Below are 27,600 nucleotides of genomic sequence, written 5' to 3'. Positions count from 1 at the left end.
CACTGGATTCTTTGACATACGCACTGTACTTGTGCTATCACAATATATAATAATAGACTCTGTAAAATCAATCCTAATGTCTTTCAATAGTTTCTTCATCCAAATAATTTGATTACAACTATTTTTTGCTTCTACATATTTTTCTTATGTCATACTTTGTGAATTATAGTCTAAGGAGGATGCTCCACCACTGGTTCTCTTTTTGTCATCTAGACTTCTTTTCCAATCTACATCAAATTATGTACATAGAGTAAAATCATTTGATCTGTCAGACTATTGTCCATAATCAAGTGTACCCTTCAAATATCTTAAAATTCTCTTTGTTGTTGCATAATTCTAGTGTGTTAACTATTGAAATCCACAATCATATATTTGTACTTTTTCTACACAATAGTAGAGCATTCATCTTTTCTAGATTAGTTATATCATCTAGTAATCATAGATGTTCTAAAAAGTTTACAACTTTCCAAATCAAATCTTTTCAATAAGTCTTTAATATACCTAGCTTGTGATATGAAAATTCCATCTTTGTTTTGTACAATCTATAATCCTAAGAAATATTTTATCTCACCAATCATACTCATCTAAAAAAAATCTTCATCTCTTCTAAAAATACCTTACTCACTTCATCATTACCTCCAAATATTATGTCATCCACAAACACTTCAATAATACTTAAGCTATTGTCACTCTTTCTCAAATACAAATTACTGTGAGAATTACCTTTCACAGATCCCAAACTTGTCAAGTATTTATCCAATCTTGCATACTAATCTCTAGGTGCATATTATAGTCCATACAATGCCTTCATAAATCTACAAACCATATCCTCTTTTTCTATCAAAGGAAATCCATTAGGTTGCTCAATGTATACCTCTTATTTTAGTTCTCCATTCAGAAAAGATGATTTGACATCCATTTGATGAACTATAAAATTATTATTAGCTACATATGCCAAAAAAATCTTACTACTTCTAATCTAGCAATGGGTTCAAAAGTTTCTTCAAAGTCAATTCCTTGTTGTTGAAAATAACCTTTACATACCAATCTTGCTTTATTTTTTACAACTTCACCTTGTTCATTTATCTTGTTTCTAAATACCCATTTAGTTCCAACAATATTCTTATTCTTAGGTGTAAGAACTAGTTCCCATGTTTTGTTCTTTTCAGTCTACTCTAATTCTTCTTTCATAGCTTTGATCCAATAATCATCTTTACAAGCTTCATCGATATTTTTAGGCTCAACTTGAGAAATTAAACACAACTCCTCTTATACCTTGTTTCTTGTCAAACTCTCCTATCTTTGCTTCCAATGATCTAATCAACATGGTGATTATTTATTAGATTTATATTAGGTGTCACCACTTCAACTCTGATTTTTGTTCTAGGTTTAGATCTTGGTTCTTCTCTCTATACTTCTTGTTGAATTTCATTCTACAAATTAGTGTTAGTCTCATAAAATTAAAAAAATCTCAACATTTTGTTTGTTAGTCCTTGGATCAGTCTCTTCATCAGAATTATAATCAAGTATCCTTTCCTGAATTCTAAAATTTTCATCAACTCTTATATTTGTGCCCTCAACAATAGTCTTAGTTCTTTGATTACAACATCTATATTCTCTTCTTTTCAATGAATATCCAAAAAACATACCTTCATCACTTCTTGAATCAAACTTTCCAACATAGAAGGTGTATGTCCAAACCAAATTTCATAAGGTGTCTCATAAGTTGTACTATGTTCATTGTGTACACTATTGTATTTACTACTTCTCTCCAAAAGATCTTAGATATATTATTTTCAAGCATCATTTCTCTTGTTACATATGTTACTATTATGTTCCTCCTTTAAGCTATCCCATTTTGTTTAGGTGTATTAGGGGCTGAAAGTTGTTTCTTTATACCATTATCTTCACAAAAATTGTTAAACTCATTTGAAGTAAACTCTCCTCCTCTATCAGATCTCAAACATCTAATCTTCAAACCATATTCATTCTCAACTCTATTCTTAAATATCTTGAATTTTTCAAAAGCTTCACTTTTTCTCTAAGAAATGCTACCCACATCATTCTAGTGAAATCATCAACAAGATTCATAAAATATCTTTCATCGTATAATGCTTTTGTCTTTGTAGGGTCACTCAAATATGTGTGCACAATCTCCAACTTTTCTAAAGTAGTGAATTTCTTGCTTGGAAATGACTTTTCTTATATTTTTCCATTACACATTCCTTACATACCATGTTATTAGGTTTCACAATCTTAGGCAAATATCTCGTTGCAAATGTAGTACTAACCTTCACAATATTATCAAAGTTGATATGACAAAATTTGTTATGACATAACCAACTATCAACCACCTTAGTAACTCAGCATGTCATCTTGGTAGGATTCAACTAAAATACTTTACCTCTTGTCCTTGTACTAGTACCAATATATGTGTCATCTTTATCTTTGATAATGCAAGTCTTCTTTGTAAACTACAATTGATATCCCTTGTCCACTAGTTGTCCAACACTCGAAAGATTATATTTTAAATTGTCCACAAAATAAACATCACTAGTGTTAGTCTTTTCATCAAGTGTAATATAATTTTATCTTTTTATATGATAGGGTGCATTATTTCCAACTCTAACTATTCATCTATCATAGCTATTGAATTCAATAAACTTATTCATATCTCTAGTCATATGATAGGAATAATCACTACCTATAATCCAATCAGATTTCTTATTTTCAACTTGTGACACTAATTGTTTTTCTTCTCTACCTTCTTCTTTTTTAGGGCTTTCTTCCTTATTAGCAACAAATCCTATTTCATCATCACTTTTACTCAATATTTCTTCTACTTTAGCATTTAACTCATCATCATCAGTAAAAAGACAATGCTTAGGCATTCTTGATTTATAGGGCTTTTGAGTCTTTCTTACTCTCTTAGGAAATTTAGAAGAATAATGACCATATTCATTACAAGTCCAACATTTAAAGATTATGTTACCTTTAGGTTCTCTCTTCATAAGTAGGGAAAGTTCTTCCTCAATCTTCTTTTTTCTTTAGCTCTTGTTTGGTTGTTACTAGCATAATCTCCACTTGTACTTGCACTCCTTCTCAACATAGGTTGATCACTAAATACATTAAAAGTAGTTTCAACTCTAGGAAATTCTCCACTCTATCTTATCCACATCTAAGCTGACTTGAATCTCCCAAGAAGAGTCTCTCTTGTAAAATCAAATGTTAAGGGAATAACTTGTTTAAATCATTTGTGTTGTTGTTGGAAACTACAATTGAAACAATTGTTGTGTTTTCATTGATGTCAAATCTATTTGGTGAGACAGTTTGCTAATTGATTTAAATGTCATATCTATTTGATTGATGAAGAGGATTTGAGAAGTTGTTCATAACAAAATCATCTAGAGGATAGGTTGAGTTATGAAGAGGAAACTACAAATGGACATTTTATTAGTTGGACTTTGACAAGATAAAGTGATTATTTAAATCATGTTGCAAGAGGAGAAGATTGTAGTGTACAAGACTTGAAAGTGTGAAGAAAGATAGATCAAAATGTATAGGCTTGACCGAGTAACATAGTAGAAGAATAAAGAATTTTGATGAACATGTCAAGTGATGCTAGTGTTAACCCAACCATATTAAGTGCTGAGAAAATTCAATGTTGATTGAGCATCAGTATTGATCAAGCATCATTATCGACTCAGTGGCAGTGCATGTGTTGAGTAAAAAGTTTTATAGCGACCGAGTAACCTAGTAATGACTGAGTGTTAGAACTTAGTGTTGGCCAAGGAATAACATTTTAACCATTTGCGACGAATCGTGATTTCTAGCCAACTAAGTTGATTTCTTGGGATAAGGAAAGTGTGTTGAAGATAAGGATCAATGAGTTGGATCATTTAATTCTAGGAGATGATTAGGTAAAAAACCTCAGAGATGAATTCAAGGAGAAGTTTCTAGAAAATAAGAGATAAACATAATGGTGATCAGATACAATGAATTTGATGGATTGAATCATGAACCCTAAGATCTATGGTAGTGTTTAAGCAAAAAAAGATTAGAATTACATATTTAAGGAGGTACAGAGGTGAACTTTATGTGTAGAGTGCATAGAATGCACAGTGCTAAGAGGCTATGTGCATGTGAAGAAGTTCCAGAGAGTTGGAGTTATTACTAATGTTATTGACTGGAAAATCTAAGCAGAAGGCTTAATTGAGTTGGGAAGAAATGAAGGGTGATTGCTTGAAGGGTTGCCAAGCGAATCTAAGATTGAGATGACAATGGAGGCTAGATAGTGAGTTAGTACATGAGAGCTGAACATATATTTTCACATGAAAAGTGAGTTGTACTTAATATATCAAACCTATTGTTACTTTCTAACCATTTTGAACAATATTTAAAATCCTTTAATCAAGGTTGATCTAACAGTCATAAAGACCTAGTAGTCTATGTAAATCCTTTAACTAGGAGAAATTCTAATGGAATATTCTAAAGTTCTCTAACAAGACCACTCCTTACAAGATGATTAAATCCTTTAATAAGGTCACATTTAACAGTGTGTATTGTAACCTTTAACATGGTTGGCTCCTAATAGGGCTCACTTCAGAAGAGTGAAAATGAGTGACATGTAAATCCTTTAACAAGATCATATTTAACAGTGTGTATTGTAACCTTTAACATAGTTTTCTCCTAACAGGGCTCGCTTCAAAAGAGTGAAAATTAGTGACATGTTGTTGGTGGTTTTTTCCAAATTAGGTTTCCATGTTAAATCCTAGTGTCAAACTTGTGTGGATGTTATTATGATGTTTTACTAATTAAAGTTTACATTTTGCAAGTTTTTTATTTTAGAAAAGTGAACAACTAGTTGGTGTTGCTAATAGTTAGCAGTAGAGACTGAGAAATGAAATGATAAGATCTAAAATTGTTTAAGTGTTTGTTTGCTCAATTGGTACATCTAGACCTTGGATATCTTATTCACCCCCTCTTAGTTATTCTAAGAGTTGTATGTATGTATGTAGGTGTCAAAGTCTTCAATATCTTACATACACTTCATCTTCAGATTTCTCTCGTCCACAACTCTTAATCCCTATAACAATATTTGTTATTCTACCAAAGTAACTTCTTAAAAATTCATCTTCCATTATTTTAGCATCTTGAAATAAGCATATCCAATTTTTCAATATAACCTTATGAGCATGTTTATCGCCTTCAAATGAACTTTGCAAAGCTTTCCAAACTTTGTTAGCAATTCTTAAAGATTTTACCTGAGAAAATTTAGTTTCAAGACGAGCTAATAACAATGCTTCTCTAGAAAGCATATTGAACATTAATATGTCCTTTTGAGTTTCATCGCATCCTTTAAGTTTGTCTTATCCAATCACATCCTTTTGATTTTTAGTAATCAACCAATAACCCAAAACCATGCATAGAATATGTGTCTTCATCTTTTCCTTCCAACTGTCATAGTTCACTTCATCAAACTTAGATTTTTCTTTTCTAGAACTGCACCAAATATCTCCTTAAGTTGTTAAGTTTTCCTTCAAGGACTCGATTTTCTAATGCCAATTATTATAAAGTAAAGTCCACCAAGATAACTAAGAGCAAGGGAGATACAGTTATGTAATTAAAACAACTCTCAATGTCCTTATTAATTCTAAAACATGTAATAAGTAGATGCAACAATCGTAGAAAGATAACTATATACAATTAAACCATATATGTTAACTAGGGAAACCCTTGATCAAAGAGAAAATACTAGTGGGGATGGTACCCACAAGGTGATGTACTAATATAAGTGTTCCTCATGGAAGATGGACCATACTAGGAGTTAATGAATAATATTTAGTACATATGATTCCCCATTAGGAGATTCCAACCCTATTAGAGGTTGTGTCAACCATGTTACGAGTTAAAGGAAAGATAGAAAAACCCATTGTCCAAAGAGATTCAATACTATCGTCACTAAATAATACAATTGTACATCAAAAAATGTCCAAAAATAAATTCTCTTTCCAAATAGAGTTCCTTATAAGTTCATTGTGCCTCAACTGCACCAATCAATTCTCTAATCCAAAAGATATTTGCATGTAAGTTCACATAATACATCAAATAGATATGATTGCATATCACACTTTACCTCATGGAAATAATATTTCCTTTATACCAAGTCCTAAAATAAACTATTGAGTTGACCTTGAGGCTTTCCCAATTTACAATAATAATATGGGACCAACCTAAAATATTACTTTATTACAATACACCATTACATCTTTTTCACAATTACAAGCAATTTTTCATCTCACAGTCTTCATAACTTCACACCTGTCAATCATCTAAATGTGCATCATTAACCACATCTTCAACATATCTTCAACCTTTATCTCAATTAACTCAGCTAGATTCCATCTTTGTTAGGAGATACAATCCAAACATCAGTACCAACTTTTTGAAAATGCTATCTGAAAGCTGCATTCCCCAAAATTCATCATAAATATGTCCAGTCTTCATATTTATGTACACGCTCTTAGTTGTAGCATCTACACATACTCTAGAACATAATCTCATGTGTGCATAAGCTGATATTCAATCTTCAAACTGTGTGAAGCCTAAATCTATTTGTTGCTTTTCCAAACTTCACAAAATTACCAACAAGTTGACATCAATGATAAAATTTGTCACGAATGCAACACACAACCACTAAATTATGTCTCCAAAAATGCTAGGATTCTCCCCCATAGGAATACCGTCAACATTCATGCTAACACTAATACTTTGACATCAATGACAAGATAACGTTTGGAATGTGGTGCAGGAGAACCTTAGGGAAAAGGCAAACCCTAATAGACATTTTAGCTTGTAAATGCCCTATCCAACCATTTACCATATAAGGACTTTTTATGAATTCCCAAGGTGTTTTGGAGATGTCAAAAGGTTGAGTGCAAGTGTTGTTCATGTTTTAGTTATTAAAACCTAGTTAGTGCTACAAGGCCCTGCTAGGGTCAACTATGGTCAAAATTGCGAAATACCTCAAAAATAAGGGTTTATTGTTAAAATGTGGTCCATATGCTTTTTTGAGTCAAATTGGATGGGTTGGAATCAAACTTGATGTGATGCCCCCTTTGGCACATTACTCATTTTCCTTTAATTCATATTATAGACTTCATAAAATCTATTTCATATTCCTCTTCTCGAGTTTAATATTTCTCTTTTATATATAATATGATGAGAAGAGACACATCTTTTCAATTATATATATATTTAACATTAATATAGGTTATTATTTATTAATATAATATTCTTAATATTAATTAATTTGCATATTATTAATATCACTTCAACTATATCATATTAAATAGAATATAATAACTCCTAACTTAAAAGCCTATATATACATTCATTACTATTTATTATTGTATAGTACAACATAATAATACATTTCTATATATATTATAGTATTATTATTTCAATATGTATATGACTATAGTCATATGAGAACATAATGGCATATATAAAATGTATTATGATTTATATTTAAACTTAATATTATTATATTATTTATTTTTGTAAATATTATTTATTATAAACTTTGTATACAATAGCTATTTATTATTAAAGCTTTATCTCAAGGTGGGAATATCATAGTCTTCCCCTCTCGAATTTGCTTGTCCTCAAGCAATTTATAACTCAACTTCATTCTTTCCCCTGCATATGTGTTAAAATATTTGCAAAGTATACATGTTACTATATAATTGTCTATGAATGAAGACACAAAGTAGACACATTAATGCAAGAAGACACAATGAAAACACGATGTAGACACATGAATGTAGGAAGACATGAAGCAAACATATTAATGCATGAAGACATGATGTAGACACATAGTATACATGTTAGAATCCTGCTTATAATTTGAAATAAGAAAAGGTAAGGAAATGTTTTACCACTTTGATCATGAATGTCGTGCTCCTTTCCCATGTCTCAAAATCAAAAGTTCTCAAAGATGCATCTTTTGGAAACTTTTCTTTAAAGCTAATACTATAATAGGGTGTCTAAATTCCCTAGTGGATGGTAGATTTACCACTGCATGAGTTTGGACATGCTCAACTTGTGGCTCCCTCATATCTTTATCCATATTGGGATCTTTTTGCCCCAACATGACCGATTTACTCCTCCCCCTGTGTGCACTCCCTACACACTAGGTAGATTTTTAATTCCATTGTGGATGGTAGATTTACTATTGCTTAAGTTTGGACATGTTCAATTTGGGGCTCCCTTTGATCTTGAGCCATATTGGGATTCTCTTGCCCCAACGCGACCAATTTACTCTTCCCCCTATGCACACTCCCTATCCACTATACACTAATACCACTTATAATGATCCCAAATAAGCTCCTTATATTTAACATATTTTCTTGTTCTTGTTGTGATTCACTACCTTTTTTTGCATGTGTTTTTTTTTACTTGCGATTCTCATATCTTCCATAGTGTTCGAATTTGATCCAAGACCCCCATCAATGCTCCATGTTAAATCTTCCTATTTGATTATTATATGGTAGTAGAATGATTCTAAAATTTCAAATTTATTGTATGGAAGTGATCAATTCCTATATATGCTGCTTAATACATGTCTTTGAACTGTGATCTTAATACGTAATCCCTCTTCCCTCATTGGTATCAATGGTCAACAATATTCAAGAGTTCCTCTAATCGTCGGGTACATACTTTACTTCACTTCCAAGAATCATAATGAATTATCAATTTGATAGCCTCTTATTGTATCATGAACGATACTATCTCTAATATAACATTGAGGTACATGTTGCTTCTAGATTATGGTAGCTTCTTGGTTGTACATACATAATAGTTATCGACAACAATAATAGGCCTTTGACCATTTAAGAGCTCCAATTTTTTGACACTCTCATGGGTAATTCTTAATCAAAAGTATTTATATTTACACCAATAATTACTTTTGTATGAGTTATGAGCAAGATGATCTCCACTTAATCGAGTGAATATGCTCCTAGATTATAAGATGTCCATTTCAGGGCAACAATTCGTTAGTTCTAATTCCAATCAAAAACTCCCTCAAATAATATGACATTCATTTTTTTCTCCACAACCATCTTTGCATTGCAATCTTCTCATCCATAATTGAGATCAATTTCATTTTAGATATTGTATCTTCTCTGTGTTTTGTTTGGATTGTAGGCATTGAAATCGTAATCTTTTCTGGTACTTGCCACTTGGTTGGGTATTTTTTTAAGCTATTCTCCTACATTATTTTCTAGGTGAATTTGATTATTTTATCACTGCCCTTCGTTTGAAATTCTTCTATTCTTCATCAATATTCGATGGAAATAATCTTTGTTATCACTTCTGTTTATACACATTAATCAGAGTACTAACTTTGAGTTATGTTTCCAATCTTCATGTTCTATGCAGGAGTATTCAATGCTTGTCTGATTGCCAATATTCATCTGATCCAAACTCATGCATAAGATGATAACCTGTCAATAGATGTGCTTCTCTAAATCATGGCTATTTTGGTTTGATGTTTTATTTAGATCTATACCTTTCATGCTTGTTATTCAATCTCTCTCTGTGTTATGTAGGCACAGTTGCAGTTCTTTCCATGTGTATATATTATTCACAAGATGGTAGGAAAATATACTCTGACACCAATTGTAATGTCCCCTTTTGGGACATTGCTCATTTTCTTTTAATTCATATTATAGACTTCATAAAATCTATTTCATATTCCTCTTCTCGAGTTAATACTTCTCTTATATATAATATGATGAGAAGAGACATGTCTTTTCAATTATTTATATTATTAATATTAATATAGGTTATTATTTATTAATATAATATTCTTAATATTAATTAATTTGTATATTATTAATATCACTTCAACTATTTCATATTAAATAGAATATAATAACTCCTAACTTAAATGCCTATATATACATTCATTACTATTTATTATTGTATAGTACAACGTAATAATACATTTCTATATATATAATAGTATTATTATTTCAATATGTATATGACTATAGTCATCTGAGAACATTATGACATATATTAAATGTATTATAATTTATATTTAAACTTAATATTATTATATTGTAAATATGATTTATTATAAAATTTATATACAATATTTATTTATTATTAAAAGCTTATCTCAAGGTGGGGATATCACACTTGACAAGTTGGGAATGTCACATGTTCATTTTTGCAAAAAATGTCAAAGCTGCTCATGACAACTTTGCAACTTTGCAAAGTTGTCATGAGAACTTTTCCTTAAAAGTTGGAGGGTGCATTTATTAGGTATGATACTTGACCTTAGGGTCATGATAGGTGGAGTTTGAGTATAAAATCCCATCCAAACCCTAAATTAAGAGAGAGACCCTTTTGTGTACAGACTGGAATCAGAAACAACACTGACTGTTATGACAGTTTTATGTTTTTGGCTTTCATCTATAATTTAATGGATTGAAAGGTTGTTTGTTTCCATTGGATAAGTTATTATGGATCTTATAAACTTTTTTTTCATGGTTGTTTTGAATTTCTGAAGCCATCTATTGTTGTTTTGTAATTAGTCTTAATTTCCCAATTTTATTGTCATGTACATAGCAGTTTGTGTGAAAATGTCTGCATCTTGAATTCCAGCCATAGGATTTTGATGGCCTCTTGGAATCAAGAAGTAGACTTTGTACATATTGTAAATATGGAAGAGGATTTAGTAAGAAAAAAATTCCTATTTTTTCAAGCGAGCCATAGGCAAGCCTGGAGTTGTTTGGCTAGGAACTATGATGCTTGCAAGAAGGTTTTGATGAGTTTTCTCAATTGATATGAGAAAATATTGCTAGGAGAAATGAAGTAGAAGGAATAGAGTATCCATATGCTAGAGGAGAAGGTATAAGAATATTAACCTAGCATGTGATGAAGAATTTTCTATCATTTCCCTAGATCCCTCAAAATTTGGGTTTATTGGAAAAGTGTTATACGGACGCTATGGGAGCCAGTCTAGGTTGTTTTAAAACAAAGACTAGAAGAAATCATCAGGGCTTATTAAGTATTTTTTTTTATGTTATTTTAATTTCCTTTTTTATAGGAGGCTTAATTGGGACTCATATGGCTACAAGGCATTAAAGAGCAATATTGGGTTTTTGAAGTCTAGGACTTGGAAAGATGGTGCAGAATGGTTGGGAAATGATCAAGAACATTGAGAGGATGATCAAAAAATTCATTTTCCTTATTGGGATCCCTTGGTGAACATGTCTTTTTGATAAGAAAAAAGTTGCATATTTGTGGTTTGAAGGGTTACGAGTGTAATGTGAATTGATTGGTGAGTTTCTAAGTTGCAGAGGACTAGGATAAGATCCTTTGAAGTAGGATATCAAGGAAGAACCCTAGGAAGGGTAAGAGAATTTCTTGGATAGAGAAAGAAGGCTCCAAGTGTGAGAAACACTCCTTCAATATGACTCTTTTATATACATTCATAGCATTCTCAGTTACATCATCAATTGGGACTAACAAATGCTTCTACTTCTAGGATGGGAAATTCAATCTACATTTATCATTGATCTAATCAAGAGAACACACAACTCACTATTGAGATCAGAAGTGGACTTTGGGATTTTTTAGGAGGATCTAGTTTTGAATTAGAATCAAAACCCTTGGCAATTTGGTCCTTATCTCCAACAAATCATAAACCACATTTTGTTAACATATAAGGCAAAATAAGGGGTGAAAAATTAATGAGGAACGTGGAGAATATTGGTAATTTTGAAGTAGTTAACTTGTTGAAAAATGTTTCATATTTGAATAAGGCCAAGATAGTTAATCTGAAAAGGAGATATATAGAGACTTATCATGATCTCATTACCATTGCCAGTAAAAATGAAGAGGTGCTAATGAAGAACATAGTTGTGAAAATGAAAATGAAATAATTAAATGAGAAGATTATCAATTATCCATCCACTTCAAATGTTTTCATCATGGTAGATGTTGCTACTAATTTTCTAGGTAATATTGCACTTGTTTCTATTGATTTTTTTCTTGATATAATCAATATTAAACTTTAAAAGTATGCAAATAGGATAGAAAGGCTTGAAGAAGAAAGAATCAAAAAGTGTGTGTCTACCTTGATGGAGGTATTACAACATATGATTTATTAAGTGAAGCAAAAATGGGTATTGTCCATGGTTTTCATAATTCATTGAGGGAGAAATAAGGGTTCCGTGTTGGTTCCATTGTAGTTCTAGAGCCACTTTTCAACATTTGATCTGGAAGAAATGTCTTGATGAAAAAAAGAGAGACTACAATGGTACAAAAATATGATCTACCAGAAAATTTCAGTGACACCAAAGGCATGGTTGTGATATTAAATTGTTTCAAGGGGAAAGAATAGTTGATGATGGGTAAAAGATTTTTGTAGAAGGTGACCAAAAATTTGTTCCTACAATTTATGATAAGGATGGTTGCTTGGAGCCAATTGATTTTGGGTGAATGAATTTTATATTATTTTGTAGAATACAAAATATTTTTTTCACTTGGGAAGTGACATGGATATCCATGGTCTCAATGAAGTACTTGATGCACTATTTAGAGCTAAGGTGGACTTTATCATGTTTATTGTAGATGCACAAGCAGTTACAAACATTTGATGAACAAAATTAGTTACGTAGCTAGAGGATGTCAAGGGATTCAGTTCACCAAGAACTAAGGAAGTTACTAGGTGGGAGGGAAAGCAAAAAAATGATTCAACTAATTGATTCTATGTTTTTGTCTTTTGCTAAGTGGTTAGATGACTTGGCACTTGAGTGATGTGAATAGGAAGAGTAACCATCTTAAAAAGCATCTTGAGTTTTTTGTTATAGTTATTGGTGATCTTCAATATTCACTGGAGTAATATTGGATATGAATAGACAAAGGCGCCAGAGTCAACTTACTTTTGCTCTATTTTTTGAGTTGAGGTTGAAAATTTGTTGTTGTAATTTTACATTATTCTTTGAGTTCTATTTTTCCAATTGTTATAAATTTTTGTTATAATTGATCTAAATCTTGTTGCATTCCTCATCTATAAAAGGAATTCTAAGATCACTTACAATGGGTTGAGAATTTTTTGTAAAATTCACAAGTATTTGAGTCATATGTCTCAATCTAGGATAGTGAAGATGGTATGAGTATATTGTAAGTGTTTATGGAGAAAATACAAGTTTTATTAAAGTCTCTAAGTATTTGAGTATCATATTTTGAATGTTCAAATGATGTATAATGGAGGTGATACAAAATATTAATACAAATATATTTCCATTTTATTTCTCTCCTCTATGTTTTCTTTATGAATTGTGAATAATATAATTCAAAGATTTTATGTTATTCAATATATTATTGTGATGTGTATGAGTTATTTTCACGATTTGGTCATTGATCAATTATTTTCTTGATAATAATTCATAGGTTCATAAGTTTTGCATAAGGGTAATTATAAGAAGTAAAAGTTGAAATTATAGAGAAAGATTATTGTAATGCAATATTTCTTAAAGCCACAATCACTAAAAGAAATTTTATCCATATAGAGCTTATGTTCATAGGTTTATTACCCAATTTGGATAAGGCATTATTCAGTTTGTTGTGACATTTATATAACTGGTGTATTTCATATGTATATTGGTCTTTCGCAAAATTGACATAAATTCATTAATTAATTTTACTTTATGTTAATGGTATCAAAGGATTATCTTATGCTCCACATTAATTAAGGATCGATGAACTATTATCCATTTTTCAATATTCTCTTAATTTTGTTGAGCCTTAGGTGAGACCTTTTTTTCTAAAATGATTAAGTTATAACTGTGGCACAAATATTATTTGACTAAATCAAGGTTTACTTGCTTAGTTTTGAGCAGCCTAAAGTCTAGAAGGATCATTTTTCCTTGTCACTTGGTCCAATCCCTTTTAAAGTTTCCATAATCAAAGTTGAATCTTCATAGAAATTTAATAGGGTGAGTTGGTATCTCAAAAAGCATAAAATCAATTTTGAGAAGCAACATAGGCTATAACTAAACTAATTTTTTCCATTTAGAATTACATGTTTTGTGAAATATAAATTGAAGTTTGAAGTTTGAAATACACAAAAATTGATTAATTGAAAAGACTTGGAATAGTTGGCATGAATTGGGTAGTTTACATATCTAGTTCTCTAGTAGGTTATTTTCACGTGTTAAGTCTATCTGTGACAATGCCCCACTCAAGAATCCAAGAGAAATCAACCCAACATGTTACAACATTTATTGAATCATTATTTTAAAAGTTTATATAACATATGTTTAAAACAAAGGGGTAAAAACTTTATTGAAGATCAAAAAGCACCATTACAAAGAAAGTAAGGACCTAAGGTCCCAAGGAAAAATAAAAGCAGAACCCTGAACAGAGATAAAATAGCTAACACCATCATCTATCACCATTCTCAACCCTATCCTCATCAATAATATTCATTAAATCAAGATGGAGCTCCTGAGGGACCAACTCCCACTCCTTAATTCTCCATCCTTCAACATGCTCAGAAGCCCATTTCGCCAAACAATCAGCTGCCCTATTCCACTCCCTTGGAATATGGACAAAAGTCACCATTTTCATCAAAGAACTAATCCATAAAATTTGTTGCACAATCCTAGCCAATTGCCAGTTAACATCAGCCACTTTCTGTTCAATAAGTAGATTGATCAAAACTTGGGAATTAGATTCACAAACTATCCTTCTTCACCCTAAAGCACGAGCTTTCTCAAGAGTGGCAAGAATAGCCAACCCTTCCACCAAGTTAATGGTTTGTATCCCATCATAGATCGAAAAGATAAAGATCACTGAAGCCTGAGAATCTCTATCGATCCCGCCAATACTAGCCGAACCCAGATTGCCCCTTGAAGATCCATTAGTATTGATCTTCAAGACGTCATAGGGGGGAAGCTGCCATTTGCCAACCCTATCAATTTTTTTCTTCTCATGACGTCATCTCTTAGCCCTGGTCAACGCCAAAGAAGACCCCAGAATACCCAATCTCTCCACCAACTCTATATCTCATTTCCTAAAAGGGAATTTCACTTCACACTTAGCCTCCACTGTCTCTTGAACCATGCCCAATAACCTCTACCAAATTTGTTGCACTAGTTTCTGTTCTCCATGAAAAATCCTTTGATTGCAGTCCAGCCAAATTGACCACAGTAAGAAGATAGGCCTCACAAACCACACCTCCTACAAAAAGGGAACCACAAAAGGGGGCTGACCCATCCCCTGCCAAAACTTAATCAAGGAGGAAGCATGAACATAAGGAGTTGTCCAAACACCCCACCAAAAATTCCAAAGTTGTAGGGCAAAAGAGCAACAACAAAACAAGTGGGTAGAGTCCTCCTCATTAGCCCCACACATAACACACATAGAAGGACCAAGGAATCCTCTCTTCTAAATATTATCCCAAGTCAAACAATTATTCCAAGCCAACATCCAAAGAAAATAGTTACATTTTGGCCAAGATAGCTTGTTCTAGACCTTTTTCCACAACCGCATTTTTGGCCCAACCAACTTATGAGACAAAAACCTACTATAACCGGAGGCTATAGTATAGGTCTCCATAGGAGTGGGAGATTGGGAAAGCACATCATCTTCCTAGAGAGAGCAACATCTTCTACTAGAGAGGATATTTTGTAGCACAGTACATTCCTCCTATAAACCAGCAACTGGTCATTCATCTCGGGACTTCCATTTAGCCATCTCCATCTGACCACAAGGAAAAAGGACTTAAAGTCACTCACCCATGACCAACCAACCTCTAGAAGCCACTGACAAAGAATTACTAGGTTGGGAAACTGAGAAGTGATGAGAGGATAACCATCCCAAGAATTTGACCAAAATTGGGCCTTTGCCCCTCTCTTGCAGATCCAAAATAATTCATCTTTAATAAGCATAGCCCCTTTCTTAAGGGTGTCCCAAATCACAAATCCCTTCCCCACAAGGGGGTACCTAAAGATATTGAGATGAGGGATCCCCAGGAGATACTTCTGAGAAAGAACCTTGGCCCAGCTCTTATCCTACTCATTACACCACCGCCAGTAAAGTTTAGCAGGCAAAGCCTCCCCAGTCAAAGTCGACTCCCTCAAGCCTAATCCACCATATTGTTTTAGATTGCACACCACTTCCCATCTAACCAGACTCCATTTGGAGGACTCCAAGAAACCAGCCCATAAAAATTAGTGCACCACATAATCAAGATCCTTAAGAAAGCCCATAGGAGCAACCTGGAGTATGCATCTATAAATGGGTAGAGCTTGCACAACTGACTTAATCAACTAGACACGAACAACAAAGGATAACCAATGATTAGTCTAGTGATTAGCTTTCACCCAAAAATTTTCCAAAATAATATACCAAGACTCCTTGGGTAGTCTACTCACCGAGATGGGAATGCCAAGATATGTCAATGGAAGATTCCTAATCTAAAATCTCAAAGTGTGAGCAATCCTTTGCTGAATAGGGCCTAGAGTATTGAAGAAGAAGATGAAAGATTTTCCCTCATTAATTTGCTGATCAGAGGTAACCAGGTACACATCCAAGACCCTTCATAGATTAGAGGCCTCCCTCATTGTAACCATCCCCATCAAAGAAGTATCATCCATAAATTACAAGTGAGTTTGCGGAGGTAAGGCTCCACCCCACCTCCAACCTTGAATAAGACTAGACTCCACATTCTGTTTAGTCCATCTCCCCAAGCCTTTAACCAAAAGAATAAAAAAATAAGGGGAGAGAGGTTCTCCCTAAAAAAGCCCCCTCGAAGCCCCAAAAATCTCAGAATGACTCCCATTGATAAGCACTGAGAAAGAAATTAAAGTAACACAACTCCAAACCCATTGAATCCATTCTTCTACAAAGCCAAAAGCACTAAGAACCCACTGAAGGAAGGACCACCTAACTCTGTCATAAGACTTAGCCATGTCCATTTTGATAAACATTTCTTTTTCTTTTGATTTGGCCATAGAATGGATGAACTCATTTGCAATGACAATCCCACCCAGAATTTGCCTACCAACTACAAAACCACTTTGCTCTTCGAAGATCAAATCTATAAGCCCCTTCTTCAACCTGTTAGTAATAAGTTTAGAAATAATTTTATAGATAATATTGCATAAAGAGATGGGCCAAAATTGGCTTAGCCTATCAGCCCCCTCATTCTTGGGGATAAGAACAAGAAAAGTAGCATTCAAAGCCCTTAACATCTGCTTATTATGTTGACTCATGAACCACAGCCAGGAGATCAAATTTGATGATATCCTATAATTCTTCAAAAAACTCAATAGGGAAACCATCCAAACCTAGTGCCTTGCCCTTCTTCATATTAAACACAATCCCTTCAAGCTCTTCAAGTGAGATATCTCTCATGAGCTGTTGATTCATATCTCCAGAAACAAGAGAAGGGTTACAAGAGAGAATTTGCACTTCCTCAAGAGACACCCCTTGCAAGTCCTCTTGAAAGAGAGACTCAAAGTACTGCACTACCTCACTAGAAATTTCTAGGAAGGAAGAAAGATGGTCTCCCTTATCATTCGCCAGTCCAGAGATAGAATTGCCATGGCATTTGGCTTTCATAGAGTTGAAGAAAAAGGTAGTATTTTTGTCCCCTTCTTGGAGCTACTCAATTTGAGCCTTTTGTTTCCAATATATTTCCTCCCGCAATTCCCATTCTTCCAGCATTTTTACAGCCTGAGCCTCATCCTAAAGCAAATCAGTTGTGATCTCATCCTCCCTTATCCTCCTTATAATGTCATTCAGATCTGCCTTGGCCAATGCCTTTGCATGGAAGAAATTCCCAAAATATAGATGATTCCACTGTTTGAGCTCAAATTTAACATATTGAAGAAGCTTAGCAAAGGCATACATTGATGTACCATGGGCTGGTCTCCCCTTCCTCCACCAATCAAAAAACAAATCATTCAAAGATGGGTCCCATAACCACATGAGTTGGAACCTAAAAGAAGGCTTATGAAGCACTCGAGCTTACTCTGTAGCCAGCTTGATAAGCCAATGGTCTAATCCCCTCCAATCCAAGATCTTAGACCAAAATGACCACATCCCTCTAACCCAGTAACAAGAAACCAGAAACTGATCTAACCTTTCTACAATACAAAACTCACCAACCTGATGATTATTCTAGGTGAACTAGCCATTGTTAGGTTTGATATCAACAAGATTCAAAGTATTGATATTGTCTCGAAGCAGTAGTGTAGAGGGCTCCAACCTTCCAGTACCACCATGCTTCTTAGCCAACTCACAAATAGCAATGAAATCCCTAGCCAAAATCCAAGGATGGAAAGGCATCATGCTACGAACCAATCTAATGTGGAACCACAAACCTTGTTTACCCTAGAAATCAGTAGTAGCATAAATATTGGAAAATAATATGATGTCCCCTATATCAAGGTTAGTAGCAATCATAGACATAAATGATTTAGAGGAAATCCACCAAAGAGGCTAGACTCTTCTAGGATTCTATAAGCATGCCAGACCCCAAGAAGCTCCATGAGCTCTAATGCATTGGCACTCCCCATTTCTCCACAACTTAGGCATCAAACCTTGCATACTCTTAACAGATAACTTAGTTTCCTGCAAAAAGACAACTTTAGGACCTTGCCTTCTAACTAACTCATGAACTGCTTTTTGTTTAGGGTTGTTGTTCAAGCCCCTTACATTCCATGATAGAACAATCATTTCAAGGGGCAAGAATAAATAGAATCTAGAGGCTTAACTGCCCCTAACTCCACCAAATTCTCACTAGCTAGTTTAATCTTTTCCATATCTTTTTTTCTGCCAGGTTTAACAAATTTCTTTGCCTTGCCCTTCTTAATATCTTTCTACAAAATGCCCAATTTGGGAGGAGGCTTAGTCTTCGCTGCTGAGTTTGAACCAATTTTTTGCCCAATAGATGAAGAATCTACTCTTGTTGTAGTAACAATGGCCAAGGGTTTCTACATCTCAGAAATTCCCCTTCGCTGATCCGCTTCCAAGTGCCAACAATCATCCCCTTGTGGGTCCATAGAAGTATCAAGAATAGGATCCTCTTGAGCTAAGCCCACAAGCCCTTGATCCAAGTTGATCAAACCTGGGTTCACCTCCAGTTGGCTGAGCTCATCCAAAACCTCAAATCTATTGAAGGTAAGATCATTGTGCATTTCTTTAAAAGGCCTCTTTTGACCCCTATTCTAATTTTGAGCCTTGACCAGGGAAAAACCATTAGAAGCCCCTACCTCATCCCGAGAATACTCTTCCCCTTATCTATTTCAGGAAGATTACTCATAGTCTATGAAGGTTGGGTCTCCCTAGACTTGTACCTTGGGCCTCTCCACTGCAAATGGCCATATTCTCGATAAAGCCAACATCAAAAAGGAAGAGTTTCATAATCCAAATGTTACATCCAAGAATAAGAACCCGCACACATCTCTATTGCATTGGGTAAAGGCCTACTTAGATCAATTTCAATAAAAATGCACGCAAAGTCATTACCTTTTTACCCAAATTTTGTAATGAAGTCCCTATAGGGTTACCAAGTGCAGAGGCCAAAAGGTGTAGTACATCCTCTCAATAGCATTGCATCAAGAACTGTAGTAAGCGAACCCACACGAGGGCACAATTTGAAAGCTCCTCTGTAAGGTTAAATCCAACATGCCATGGCTTGATAAACAACCCTACCTTATTATGAAAATAAGGCCCCCCCTCAAATACCTAATTGCCATTAGTAGTGCAGTTAAAAGTATCCATGAAATAATTGTTTGCCAGCAACATAATCTCCATTTCCCCCTTCGGCTCCCAACTCCTCTGGGCCCAAACCTCCAAAAATTGCAAGGAAACCCTCATCCCCAAAAACTTACAATATAATGAATGATGTGAATAATACTCAACATCTTCAAGAATCATCTCAACCAGAATAACCAGTTTTGGCCTCTCTTTGCACCTCTTGAGACAGTTGTTAGTCTTCATAATCCTTGAGCCATTAGATAGCACCATATCAACAGTCTTAGAATTTGGTGCAAACAAATTGTTATCAAAGGTCTTCATCCCTTGATTTGAAGATTTTGGGCCTTTTGCTGCCCAAAAATCAAAATGAGGGCTCCTCACTGACGTCTCACCCTTAGAATCTCCCATTATGCCAAGAAAAAATAAACTCCAAAAGGATGGAGAGGGAATCCTACCCTCACCCTTATTTTGAACCCCACCAAATCCCACATCTTTAGTCCTCCCTCCCCATGCAGCAGAGAAGACACCAAGGCCATGGGAATGGAGACCACCAGCAGTGGAAAAAACAACCACCCGATACGAATCAAAGGATAATGCAAAAAAGAGTAGGCTAAACCCCATGCACGACCTATAAACTCACCCTCCAATGACTCAGCCAAGACCAAAGCATGAGAGGAAGAGTTAAACCAAATCCAAACCCTACGAACACCAATCACCCATCTACATAATGCAGAGAAGAGCAAAGATCAGACAAAGTTAGGGCATGGATGCCCTAGCTAGAGATGTATAGCTTCACTCATGATCCATCTTACTATCATATGTTTCATAACATTAAGATAATAATGTAGAAGCAATATACACACACATCATTCACATAAAAGCAATACAAAACACAATTTTATTCCTCAAGGGTTCCTCCACATTGAGTCACATTTAAGAATGTTTTAATTAACTAGTTTTAATCTTAAGCACAATATTCCATCATCACAAATGAATAACAAATACATAAGTATAGATGATATGATAAAGAATATCCAGATAGAAACATTCACTACACATGTCATAGGGTATGTAATAATAAATACAAGTACATCAAATACAATACACCCATCCCATAGGATCTCAAAATACAAGATACATAAACACGTAGATGCAATATCGAAATAGAAGTCTCCAAGACAAGAATATGAACGATAATGATATAACTGCATTAGCGAACATCCAAGATCTACCAAACTGAGGGGGACCCAAATGGTAAGAAGTCACTACATCCCAACCATGTGGTCACCTAGTCAGGCTTCCACTCCCACCATACAAGGGAGATAATGTATGATCCACATATGGATATCAAATCATAAAATCAATCCTAGGAAATGAATCTTGATGGCCAATTCTACCTCAAGGGTAATTCAACTCCTTAATAAGAAAAGATAACCAAGTTGAAAGAACACTCATCCAATACCAACATCACATACCAAGTCAACATCAAGGTACCAAATACTATAAAGAACCAAAACTAAAGAGATACAATTGTTGAAGGAATACTAACTTCTAAATCAATGCCAAATGGAAAAATTATAACAACCATCAAATAAAAAACTATCATAAATGAGAGTAAATCACCAATAACAACTCCAATGATAAGAACAGTGCACAATAAATTAACCACCAAAAGGAACATCCACAAGTACACCACCAATGAATAACTAAAACTTGTCAATAAAAGTCAATCATCAATAATATAAGACCTCCAACCAATACATAATAAAAACATTCAAAAAGTACACCACCAGAGGCAAATATATAAACCATGGAGGAGACTCAAGCTACATACTAGAAAGTGTCATCTTATGGTCAAACTACTTGAGTTATCCTAGATTAGTCTCTCATTAGACCCTGGACCCTTAAGCATTTTATTACCCTGGACTAGTCACTCTGGACCCCAAACCCTCAACATGACCCATGTAAGATTATAATACCCTCTCATGAAGACAAGGAAAACTAGTCATACTTCTCATGAAAATGACGAAAACTTATCTTTTGAATGTGTAAATATTTTAATTACTATGTTATCACTTAGTACATAACTTACAATGAGTTACCCTGGTAGCTACTTTGGGCCCTGGCCCCCATTTCATGCAACTAGAGATAAAATTATAAATTTAATTGAATTATTTATAATTTCTCTCATAAAGTCAAATAGTTATCAACTAGGTGATTACAAAGTGAACTCCACCATAACTTCTCTTAAAATATAATAAAATTACAATTATTTATTTATTAACTTCCCACTTGCATTAATAAATATAAAATCATTTATATGTAACTAAGAGTTTAACTGGGCTTAAGGAATCATTAATACTAACCTCTACATTTCAAATAAATGAGTAGTATTTATTTATTTTTTTGAAATTAATAAATTATTATTATTTTTTTCTAATTTTTGGAATTAATAAATAATCAAAAAAATTATTTTAATAATAAATTCAAAAATTGAATTTTCAAAATTAATAAATAATCTTCTTCTTTTTTTAATGTATAAATAATAAATACGAAAATTATATTTCCTAAAAACAATAGAAGTATCAATTTTCTATTTTCACATGGCTAAGATCTTTTGAAACATGCAATCATAAAATTTAATTAATTTTCTATCTTGAATGCATTTGTTTTAAAGAAAGATTTTCAACCAATAATTTTGTTTAAATATAAGGAAAATATACGTTTTGCTTGATGAATCTTTACGAGGTTTTTTGTTGAAGTTTTTAGATAATTTTCTTTCAAACCCCAGCTAATAATAATCATTGCTCTCTAAAATTTAATGTTGAATAAACTTTGGTTGCTCATGTCTGGGTTTTCTAAATTAATTTTCAATAGCATGACTCTACAGTTTACATTTGGCTGCGGTTTCCAAATAACACATGAATCAATTATATTTCTTAATTGAAAACCATAATTTTCTTTCATAATTTATCTCATAAATTTTAATAAATAAATTTCAGCAATATGATAGACACAAGGTAGAAATATGTTCCTAAATGATTTCAACAAATGAGTTCTCAAACCCTACCTCAATCTGACAATTAAAATTATAGACAATCTGGTAAATACATGCAATCCAAATACCCCTAAGCTTTCAAAAATTCTTTAACTGACATTTCCAAATTGCTCTCACAAAACCTATGTGTAACTCTAATCCACCTATTGTTTCTTTAAGCGAGTGGGAGGGTTGGGCCCTATGATTCCCAGGGGGTTGTCGAAATGCACTAAAATAAAATGCCCATAGAGGCCCTACACTATTGCTTCCAATTATTGTTAGAATAGTAGGGCTAGAATGATAATATGAAGGGGAGGACATGCCCTAGAAATTAAAGTTAGGTACATCGATCTCTATCTACCCTATAGTTCCTACCCACCCTGTGCATTCATAGGCATGTTACATATAAAATGACCAAAAAACCTCTAATAAAGAGCCCTAACCCTAACTAAGGTATATAAATTTTTAATTTAATAAAAATCTACTTACTTTTAATTAAATATTAAATAACGTAATTTATTAAATCTTTTCATGCAGACTCAAAGCCCTTTTAATTTTGAAAATATTGTTTTATTTAATTAATCTTTTCATGCATATTTAATTTACTTTCTAATTTTTATTTTATTTTTCTCACTTTATTATTTAATGCAAGCATTTTAAAAGCAATTATTTATTATTTTAATCAATAAAAATAATCAGAGTTCAATATTTAAATGCAACTCTAATCTTAATCAATATTAATTAAATAATTGTACTAAAATAACATTTAATATTTAAATTCTTTTAGCCAAGAGCCTACAACACAACGGTTGCAGGGTTCCTTAAATGCTATGGCGATAGGTTTTCCTCTCTATCTTTTCATCATTATGATTAATTTTGCATCAATATGGTGTTGGGTATCGCTATGATTTTTTGGTTAGTCCCTTGGTTATGTTTTAATCTTTATTCATATTAATTAATTATAGTTTTTTGGTACTAACTACTAACACCCAAATGGAAGCTAGTTGTGCTTTACCATGAAGATTTTAGCAAGCTCTTTCTCTCGATGTAGGTCATTCGAGGCAACGAGTTTTGGATTCTAAGGTCCTCCTTGACCACACAATAAACAAAAGATTCAAGCATAAGATATATTGTAGAAGAGAACAAAACAAATAATATATAATTCTGGAAGAAAATATTTTATAAATATCTATATTGGGGTATGCCCCTTTTACATTTTCATTTTATATAAGACCTTGGTCTTGATCAAGACTGGAAGTTTTCTTACTTCATTCTTTCCCACTAGTGCCTGTTTGAATGGAGAACTCTGTAACTTCTCATTTATTCTTACTAATATAATATATAAGGCTTTAGTCGTTTATCAATCAAAAAAATAAAAAACTTCCTTTCTAAATAAATAAAAATCTTTTATTTATTTTTCTCACTTTATTATTTAATGCAAGCATGTTAAAAGTAATTATTTATTACTTTAATCAATAAAAATAATTAGAGTTCATTACTTAAATGCAACTCTAATTTTAATCAAATTTTATTAAATAATTATACTAAAATAATATTTAATATTTGACACAGTGCAAGGTAGGAGAATCTCTAAAGGAGATGTCCAAACCCCTAGCGAACAACCACATAGTGGAATACAACAATAATGCAAGATCTAATACCAAATCACAACTCTTTATTGATAGATATAACTGATTACATGCAATATGCCCATCTGTAAGGCCTTCCAAGTTAGGGCCAAATACAAACAACAATTACAAAATTAGTTCTGCAAGATCCAACAAGATCCACTTACAAACTTTATTCCACCTAGTCTAGATCCACAACTAGATAAGAACACCAAGAAGAATCCACACTTGTACCCTCAGGTCCACCAAGCAATCCTCTGGTTCTCAAGCCGCAACCCTAGCTCTTCAAAATTTTCATCTATACTTCATCCCCTTCTCCAAGCTAGAATGATCCCCACTAAAGACTCCACAATACCCCTTACTTATACCCAACTAAGCCACAAGTCGTCCCAGCTCATTACAAACTAAATTAAATCCCTTACATTAAATATATGTCAAGCCACAAATTGACTACGACACTAAATTAAATACCCATACATAATTAAATGTTAAAAGTCGGCTCACAGATAACTCAGCATGAACAGAACCAAGACCAATATTGGCATGTGGCACATACATGAACACTCAGCATCCACTAGAAAACTTGGCCCCAACAGGTTCATTCAGCACATAAAGGAACACTCAATCAACACAAGATTGCTATAGTAACTCAGCATCCACTAGGAGCTATAGTAACTCGACATTTACTAACCAACTCGACAGCAACAGAAAATTAGAAATCACTGGCACTCAGCTCCAACATGCAGGATTGAAAGAAAGCCTAGGATGCTCCTGCATCAATATTTAAAATCTTTTAGGCAATAGCGTACAACACAATGGTAAATTATGAGCCTTTTATTTGGGAGGTCTTGGGTTCAAACCTACTTGAATTAAATAAATAAATTATTATTATTATTCAATACACATAATAATTAATCTTGGCTTTGACATCTTACTGATCCAAAAAAAAACTTATATTTTAATTGCCTAAATTAGAACTTTAAATTAATTTTTTTTAATTAAGCATATACTCAAATAATTCTCAATAATTAAATATCATCTTATTTAATATTTTAAAGATAAATAATATTTAATAATTTAGATATTGATGATTAAATCATAAATCATAAATAAGCATTCTACCTAGCAAATCACAAAGTTAATCTACATTAACTACATAAGGAAAATCAACCCAATCAAAAATCAAACAACATACAAACAAAAAGACTCACAGGTTTAAAAATGGTAGATAGTTAGATATGAGTCCTCCTTCCAAGACAAGTATTTAAGCTTTGGTTAGGATTGGACTTGGACATTATCTCCCCATTCATACCATTGAGTTATTGCGATAGGGCATGTTCATCCTGGCAATTCAGGGAAGTCGATGCCTAGTACCTATATAAGATCCCCCCCTAGATTTGATAAAATAAATTGAAATCTGACTTGTGGAATTTTCACAAATAGCTTGTGTGCAACCTAGGTGCTAAAATGTTGATACTACTATAGTGTCCCTTCAATGGTTATTGCCAAAATTTATGAAATAGTAATAGGAATAACTAAATTCAGTATAAGAGAATGTTAGACAAGAATAACTTAGCTAGTCATATCCTTTTTACCAAAAGCAAGAACACTAGTTATCCACTACCCAATTTAATGTAGCAATTAGAAAATTCGTACATCCATACTATAGGTATGTACGTAAACATTGATTATAAGTCAAGATACAACAAAAAAATGGAACCTGAATGATGATGTGTGGTTGTTAATATGTCTTGGTTGGGACTTTCCCTTTTTTATTATGGCTCCCAAAACACTCAAGCCCTGCTAGTGTAACTCTATGTTATTGTTGAAGTCAACCCTAGTGATGAGAATGCTTAGCTGATGACCACCCTAAACTCTACAATAACCAATGCTATGCACCCATTGATGTAACTTACATCCTGTAGTCAATCTTATGGATCTGTACTCACTCCTGCCACCTCTGTGTTCAGCCTTATAATCTGGGTGTGATTGTTCGATGGTCTAAGGAAGTCTCTCACTAGGGTAACATCACCTGTGTCTCAGCTAACACTCCCTCACACTTCCCATGGATTCCTATCGCAACTTCTATTGTCTTACTTCAAGGATTGATTCAGCTAGTTCTACAAATACGTAGCCTATACCCTTACTATCATACGGATTCCTAGCTCTTTGAATTTTAGTGGAATTCTATCACATGTTTTCTACAGCTAATACATTCCAAGGAATTTGTACATACCTATCAAAGCATCTTACTTCTTACACAAAATGTGGATCTGTTGCCTCATATATTGATTTGCATCCTCCATTTTAAAATTTGATATAATAACCTACAAGAGGTTGGGGCTACGTCCAATTTCCCAACTTATCTCAAGGGGTTTCATCTTTAAGAAAGCACAATCACATTTAAGCAACTAGAATTATCTTTAAATATTGATATATATTTCATGGTGATAATTCCAATGCATATGCTTGCTTTTATAACCTCGATGTGAAGGAAGATGTGAACAATTAAGCAATTTGGGATAAGAGCCTATTTTGTCTTTTAGTCACTTCAATCAATTTTGTCATAAAGAGACTTTAAATGATAAAGTACTTTATAAATAAACTTAATAAAATAAAGTGACTTAACCTTAGGAGTTCCCACTTAAATATCTCCCCTAATGAAACCAAATAGATCCTTGTGACTAGTTGGCATCCCCAAAACAAATGTCGTTAGCCTATCTAGATGGAAAGATAGACCAACAACGCACCATTAGGTCTAGCACAGAGAAGGGTACATTATCATCCTCCCTTCTTGAGATTGCTTGCCCTCAAGCAATCTCAATGTTAGATGTTGTAGGATTGACTCGCTTTCCCAAGTGGCATCTTCATATGGAAAATCCTTCTAGTGAATTAGATATTCCTTGATAAACCTATTACCCAGCTTCCTTTCTTTGACCTCTATCACCTCTATTGGAACTAATACTAGCTTCCTTTCCTCATCAAGAGGAGGAAATCTAATGGAGGGTAATACATGCTTACCAATCACTTTCTTGAGACAAGAAACATGGAAAATGTTATGAATTACGTTCTCATCTGGAAAGTCTAGCTTATAAGTGACCTCCCCAACCCTCCGAGTAATGTGAGAGGGACCAAAAAAATTAG

Source organism: Cupressus sempervirens, chromosome 1 (assembly GCF_028749045.1).
Source record: "Cupressus sempervirens isolate cs-2001-9-10 chromosome 1, ASM2874904v1, whole genome shotgun sequence".
NCBI lineage: Eukaryota > Viridiplantae > Streptophyta > Pinopsida > Cupressales > Cupressaceae > Cupressus > Cupressus sempervirens.
Note: the sequence above shows the minus strand (reverse complement) of the source record.